Source organism: Lipotes vexillifer, unplaced genomic scaffold (genome assembly GCF_000442215.2).
Source record: "Lipotes vexillifer unplaced genomic scaffold, Lipotes_vexillifer_v1.1 scaffold469, whole genome shotgun sequence".
NCBI lineage: Eukaryota > Metazoa > Chordata > Mammalia > Artiodactyla > Lipotidae > Lipotes > Lipotes vexillifer.
Genome location: NW_006788006.1, coordinates 2,440,420 through 2,447,900, shown reverse-complemented (window position 1 = coordinate 2,447,900; position 7,481 = coordinate 2,440,420). Strand labels below are relative to the sequence as shown.

The window sequence follows — 7,481 nt, the reverse complement described above, 5'->3', positions numbered from 1 at the left end:
TGCAGGAAGCGCGGGGTGAGATGAACGGCTCGAGCTGAAGCTTACAACAGAAGGCTGCGCACAAGAGTGGCGCCCCCAATGCAAGGGATGAGGAAGGACCCTAGAGGTAAATGGGAAGAGTTACTGCTGACCATGTGGCAAAGATGGCAGATTGAGCACTCAGACACTGACTGCTGACAGTGCCTCCCAAAACGGCTAGTAAAAGGTCTTAAGTGTGAACTCACAAGGACTGGGAAAATGGAAATGGAGACCAAATCACCCCACTTTGGGAAGCTGGGCAGCAGCACATGAGAGGTGGAGGCCCCAGGAGGAGGGGGAAAGCAGAATCCTGGGCTGCAGTGGAGGACTGATAGAAATCTGTTTAAGAAGCCCCCCTGTGAAATAAATGTCATGGGGATGTAATGTACAACATGGTGACTGTAGTCAATAATACCTCATTGCATATTTGAAAGTTGCGAAGAGAGTAGATCTTAAAAGTTCTCCTCACAAGAAAAAAGTTTTTGTAACTATGTATGGTGATGGATGTTAACTAGACTTACAGTGGTGATCATTTCACAGTATACCAGTATCCCCTACTTTTCAAAAATTCACTTTAATGCCGCTTCTCTTTTGTGAAAGACCAAAATTAGTACCTGTTTTTGCTAACCGAAAGAAATCCAAAGAGGATTTTCGCTTTTACAATGAAAGGCAAAAAGTAAAAATAGTGTTCGGTGTTTGTTCTGCAGGGAGCTGTTATAGGGGCAGTGCGCACCCAAAGCAGTGAGAGAGGCACTGCCAAGCTCCTTCCCTGGGAACTACATTCAGCATCCCAGCATCAAGCTGCCATAGCTCTGAACTGTGTCTGTAAGCATCTGAACTTTATCTCAATTTATTTTGTGTACCCATTAGCAAGATGCATCCTAAGGTAATTGCTTCTTCCCTTTACACCATTTAGGTTTATGAAAGGTTTCAGAGGAATGCTCTACTTTCCGGTAGCAGGAGAAACCTTTATGCAAATAGCAAATCAATATGTTGCCCACCTGAAACTAACAGAGTGTTATATGTCAGTATCTCAACTGAAAAAAAAAAAAGTGGCCACCCAGGAGAAGATTTAAAGTCCATCCACAGGAGGGTTTCTGGGTGGGGCACCTCCCTGCAAATGGGTGTTAAGTGAATGTTTACTTGCCAGATGCCAAGCCTCCAGCCCTCTTCCCCGCTGTGTTCCTGGGATGCTGCTGGTGGGGCCTGTGCCCGGGCCTGGAGGAAAGACCCAAAGACACTGCACTGGACTTTCCCCAAAGCACCACCTGGCCAGGTGACCCCATCACGAAGCTCAGTTGACAAGACCCCCTCACCCCCTACACACATCCATGCTGAGAGCTTCTAATTGGTTTTACAGCCAAGGACTACCAGACTGCTGGGGATTTCCTCTAATAGGGATGATGGAGACTAAAATAAACAAAGAAGAAAATCTTTGAGGAAAAAGAGATTGTGCAAAGAGAAAAAAACTAATAAAGTCATTAATATCCTTGAAAATGTACGAAGATATACTGCATCCATGAAACAAGAATAGGATGCTATATAAAAGCTTTCAGGGAATGAAAAAAAAAAGATCCTGTAAAATTTAAATGTGAGGGCACAAAGAATGTACAACATACACATGAACCCTAATGAAAAATATGGGGCTTAGTTAATAATCATGTATCAACAATGACTCATCAACTGTAACAAGCGTACTTCACTAATAAGAGATATTAAAAACAGGGGGAGGGGGGCTTCCCTGGTGGCGCAGTGGTTGGGAGTCCGCCTGCCGATGCAGGGGAGGCCGGTTCGTGCCCCGGTCCGGGAAGATCCCACATGCCGCGGAGCGGCTGGGCCTGTGAGCCATGGCCGCTGAACCTGCGCGTCCGGAGCATGTGCTCCGCAACGGGAGAGGCCACAACAGTGAGAGGCCCGCGTACCGCAAAAACAAAAACAAACAAAAAAAAACAACGGAGGGCTTCCCTGGTGGCACAGTGGTTGAGAGTCCACCTGCCAATGCAGGGGACACGGGTTCGTGCCCCGGTCTGGGAGGATCCCACATGCTGCGGAGCGGCTGGGCCCGTGAGCCATGGCGGCTGAGTCTGCGCGTCCGGAGCCTGTGCTCAGCAATGGCAGAGGCCACAACAGTGAGAGGCCCGAGTACCGCAAAAAAAAAAGAAAGATGAAAGCCCATCTGATGCTATAAATATTAGAGGAGAGAGAGACAAATGTTGTGGAGTTTGGCTTTGAAGTAGAGATAAATACATAGAAAACTAACCAATACGAAGGCAATCAATAACTCCAGACAAAAATACATAAAGTTGTTTAATTCATATTATAAACAAGCATCCTTTTGGCAGTCTATTTAATGCCACATTTTTTGGTGTTTTTGTGCTTTTTGTTGTTGATTTTGCTGTTTAAAATGGGCCCCAGGCATAATGCTGAAATGCTGTCTAGTGTTCCTAAGTACAAGAAGGCTGTGATGTGCCTTACGGAGGAGATACTCATATTAGATAAGTTTTGTTCAGGCATGAGTTATAATGTTGCTGGCAGTGAGTTCAACAGTAATGAATCAACAATATATATTAAATGATGTGTCTTTAAACAGAATACACATGAAACAAGATTATGTATTGACTGGTTGATGAAAATGTGATCAGAGGCTTGCAAGAACCTAACCCTGTATTTTCCCTAGGAACAATGGTTCAGTATTTGCTAATTCAATGTTCGCAGCAACTTTGTAGAACAAAACTATCACAGGGAATTCCCTGGTGGGCCAGTGGTTAGGACTCCGTGCTTTCACTGCCGAGGGTGCGGGTTCAATCTCTGGTGGGGGAACTAAGATCCCGCAAGCCTTGCAGCATTTCCAAAAAAAAAAAAAGCAGAAGAAGAAGAAAAAGAAAACTACCACAAATAATGAGAATCAACTGTAATAATATTGGGACAATGAAGGGATGGAAGAACATGTGTGTCTGTGTATGTATGAGGGTGGGTATGTACACACCATGCACAGGGACAGCAAGAGAGTGAGGACAGGGGGGTAAAGGGATGCCAAATCCTCATCTTCCATGGAGTGAGATGACAGATCAAGTCTCAAAGTGAAAAAATGCAGATTTGTCACATAAGCCATTTAGAGACGCGGAGGTGAAGTCCAAAAGATTCAAAGGAGAGGTAAGAATCACTCCTGGAAGGGAAGGGGAAATGTGGGTAGAGGGTGGGGCTGGCAGCTGCCACTTGAGGTAGAAGGCTAGAATCTTTCATCTCGAAGCCTGCATGACTTTAATAAAAGCAAACATTTCAGGTGAAAGTGGAGAGAAGAAAGAAAGCAGGAGGTGAAGAATATGACGGAGAATGTGCGGCCATTTGTGAGCACCAAGAACAAGAAGAGGTCTACAAATATTTCTTGGGAAAGAGACACAAGATGCCTCTGAGGAGGGGAACTGCAGGGCTGGGGGCAATGGAGAGAGGGCAGCATTCACAGCAAACCTCTCTCTAACATTTGAATTTTGTACCTGGGTTATGTATTAACTGTTACCAAAAAATAACTGAAAATGTAAAATGTTAAAAGTTAGCTGTTTTTATACATCCACCTCCCTGGTCAGATCCTGGTATCTCAACCATTCAACAAATAAATAGAGTTGCTACGGTGAGCAGCCTCAGCATTTACTGAGCTAACCTTACGGCCACCCTCCAAAGTAGGGTTCTAAAATCCCCATGTCAGATGGTGGATGAGCTGGGAGCTCAGGGAGGTGAATTACACACCCAAGGTCACACAGCAAGTAGAGGACAGAACAACACAGACCAGGCCCCCTGGCAGGGTCCCTCTGTTCCTCCTCAGGCCTGCCCCCAAACAGTCACCATGTACCACGTGACAGAACAAGTGCCCGTGATGCACACAACAGGTGCTCAATTCATGTTTTCTTAAAGAAGAGAGAATGCACAAGGTGTACTCTTAGAGATGAAGGAACTAAGACTCAGAGGGTGATCTTTCATGGGCTAGCAAGGCGCAGAGTGAGGGCCACAGCTAGATGCTCTGGCTCTAGCCACCAAGCACCTAATCTCTGAGGTACCCACTGCTGGGTGAAGGCGATCAGCACCAACAAGTCTGAGTGCCTATTATGTGCCCAGCTCTCCTCTAAGAGCTTCAGTGAAGCACCCCAAGAACCCCATGAAGGGGGGCTAGTTGTTACAGCCATGGGGAGAGGGCCGTCAGCAAGGGTAGGAAGCACAGGAAGCAGCTCCCACAGGGGTGCTCCCTATCCACAGACAGCACAGCAGAGACTGAGGCTGCAGTGGCTCGTGCTCAGGTTACTCAAGCAATCACAATGGGGCCCAGTCTTCACGGCCTGTCCCTCCCGCCCTTGCCCCCAGCCTCTCTGGAGCACACCCACACGGGTGGGCAGTGGACTTCAGCACTGGGCTCCAGCCACATGTCTGGGCCACCCTGCCTGGCAGCAGCACAAGCCACCCCCACCCAGGGGACAAAGAGGCCACTGTCCACCTTTGGTCCCTTCCTGAGGCCTTTTCTTGCCCCACTGCTCCTTCTGCCCCTTCCTGCTTTCACCCTGAGCTCTAGGACACCGGGGCAGGAAGAAATAAACACAGATTATTGTGATCAGATTTCATGAGGAAAATAGAAGACGAGTTAGAAGAACTGAGGCTGTGTGCTTAAATATTTCTGAACCTAGGTTCTAAATGCAGCCAGCCTGCACCACCACCCCAGCACAACACAGCAGCTAAGAACACATACTCTGGAGTCCTGCCGCTCCTCAGCTCTGTGTTCTTGGGCAAATGACCTCCCCTCTCAGTGCTTTGGTTCACCAACCACAAAATGGGATTAGTAAGCATTCCTTCCTTACAGGACTGTGAGAACACTAGAACAAAACCTGGTACAGAGGTGGGTGGGTGTTACATAAGCTGCATTAGTTAGCTATCGCTGTGTAACAAATTGCAACCAAAATTACTAGCTGAAAAGAGCAAACACTGATAATCTCACAGTTTCTGTGGGTCACAAATCCAGGAGCAGCTTAGCTGGGTGGTTCTGGCTCAGGGTGTCTTGTGAGGCTGTAATCAAGGTGTCAGCAGGGGCTGTGATCATCTCAAGGTTTCACTGGGAGAGAATCCATTTCCAAGTTCACTCATGTGAGACTCTCCACAGAGCTGCCTTACATGACAGCTGGCTTCCCCCAGAGGGAGTGACCCATGAGAGAGAACCCAAGATGGAAGCCACAGTCCTTTTTATTACCTAATCTCAGAAGTAATATCCCATTGCTTTTGCTGTATTCTGTTCATTAGAAGTGAGTCACTAGGTCCAGCCCACACTCAAAGGGAAGGGATCATACAAAGGTGGGAAGACTGGGAGGTGGGGCCATCTTCCAGGCTGCCTCCTACAGAAAGTGTGTCAAGCTCTGTGTTGGGGACTCTGAGTGGACCCAGCTTCTGTCCTTTTCCCGGGGAGACAGAGCTGGTCACAGATATCCCCTTCCTTGGGCATGAAGGAGTGAAGACCTGCCATCCAAAAAAGGAAGGAGTGAAGACCTGCCATCCAAAAAATATATCCTGCGCTCCTGTTGTGTGCCGCCCTGACGGGAGACCAGGGCCACAGGAGCACAAAGTCCAACACAGTCTCCATCTGTGCTGGCCCCCCAACAGGGCCTACAGTTTAGTGGGGGGAAAGAGACCCCAAAATTAAAAAGCAAGAAAGCAGACACATATGATAATTACAAGTGACTGATGCCACTAGTGGTTACAAGTCAAGCCCTGGAGCCACACTGCCTGGGTTCAAATCCTGCCCCCACTACTGGCCAGCTGTGTGACCTTGGGCAAGTGACAAAACTATGCTGTGCCTCAGTCTGCTCATCTGTAAGATGGGACAAGAGAGTACCCACCTCTCAGGGTGGTTGGGAGGACTTGAAGAAGTCATGCTTAGCATAGTGCCTCCCACAGAGGAAGCCCTGTGTAAATCTTGGCCATTCTGCAAGAGAGCAACAAGGTGGGAGGGTCTACAGAGACATAGGGTCAGGGGAGAGCTGTCTGACAAGGTGACATTTAAGCCATGGCATGATGAAAATGAAGAGCAGGGGAAGAGTGATCTGGGCAGAGGGTATAGCAAATGCAAAGGCCCTGGGGCTGGAATAAATACGAGTGTGTTTAGGAACAGCAAGGAGGCCAGTGTAGCTGGAAGAGTGACAAAGGAAAGGACAGGAGGTTGGGAACATGGTCAGAAACCTCATGTGGTCTAGATTCTAAGAGCAACAAGGAGCCATGGGAGGGTGCTGAGCAGGAAAATTCAGCAAAGGGTGCCCTGAGGGAGGCAACATCATAAGGCGTTGCCAGGCAAAAGGAGGGCCAGTGTATTCCAGACAGAGGAAAGCAGCCTGAGCCTGACAAGGCAAGTTGATCTGGGGGCCAGATAAACCTATGGAGAGGTGGGGAGTGGCAAGTGGGCAGGGAATAGATTGTCAGGACCTCAAGTACCCAGCTGGAGGCTGAGTCTTTTCTACTGCAGAGGATGGAGGTTGTGGAGGGTGTCTGAACAGAGAGCACAGTCCAATCTGCATGTCAGAAAACCAAGGAGAGGGGCAGGGGCCAGGGTGTGGAAAAGAAAGGTCAGGTTCTAGAAGGTTCAGAACCAGTCAATTTGCAGTGGAAGTTTTTCCAGCTGCACACCATCCCTGCTGCTCACAGAGCCTCAGTTTCTTCACCCTTACAATGGGTTAGTCCTCCCACCTCCCCATGGGCACCAAGACTGGCAGACCCATAGCAAGTGCTCAGGGAGTTCCACATGGAGGCTGTTCCTGAGATTTGCTCCGGGGATAATGCGCAGAAGCACTGATTTCACCCCAGGAGGACTCCCAACAGCTTCTCTGAGCAGGCCCCTAGAGATACCCCAGAGACCTTCCAAGGATGCCTGCAAACACCACCAGAATCCCCTCCCCAGAGATTCTCAGTCACCAGAGACCCCTAAGCAAATCTTGGAATACACAGCAACCTCTCCACAGACTCTGAACAACCCCCAAGGTCACGCACAGACCTCAAACTCTCAAAGAGCACCCCGACCACAGAGAGACCTGTAAATGGCCCTGAGGAGACAAACACCCTTCAAAGGCTCTAAAAGCCCTTTACACGTGTCCCAGGAAGCCCTTTCATTCTCCCTGAGAAAGTCCCCCTGAGAACTCCTGGGGACCTACCGGAGTCCCTGAAGACGCCCCAGAGCCCTCCCACAGTGACCAAAGCCCCATAGAGACGCCCCCCAAACACGCACGGCCTCCCAATCAGCCTCAGCTCTCTGGAAGTCCTACTCGCTGCCCTAGTACCCCCAAGTTGCCGTCCAGAGCCCTGAGGTCACCCACGCAGGCTCAAGGACACTGAAATCTACTCATCTCCCTCCAGGGAATCCCTCAAGATGTCCCCTGCTGGTGCCCTCAGAGTCCCCCAACCCCCTCTTTCCAGGTCCCAGCCCCGCCCACAGCCCCGCCCTC

At 49.2% G+C, this 7,481-nt stretch overlaps 1 protein-coding gene across 1 annotated transcript in view; it reads right to left on the bottom strand.

Moving 5' to 3' along the window:
* Positions 1 to 7,481, bottom strand: part of SLC27A1 (solute carrier family 27 member 1) — a 27,267-nt gene that overhangs the window by 19,315 nt on the left and 471 nt on the right. The window lies entirely within an intron of this gene.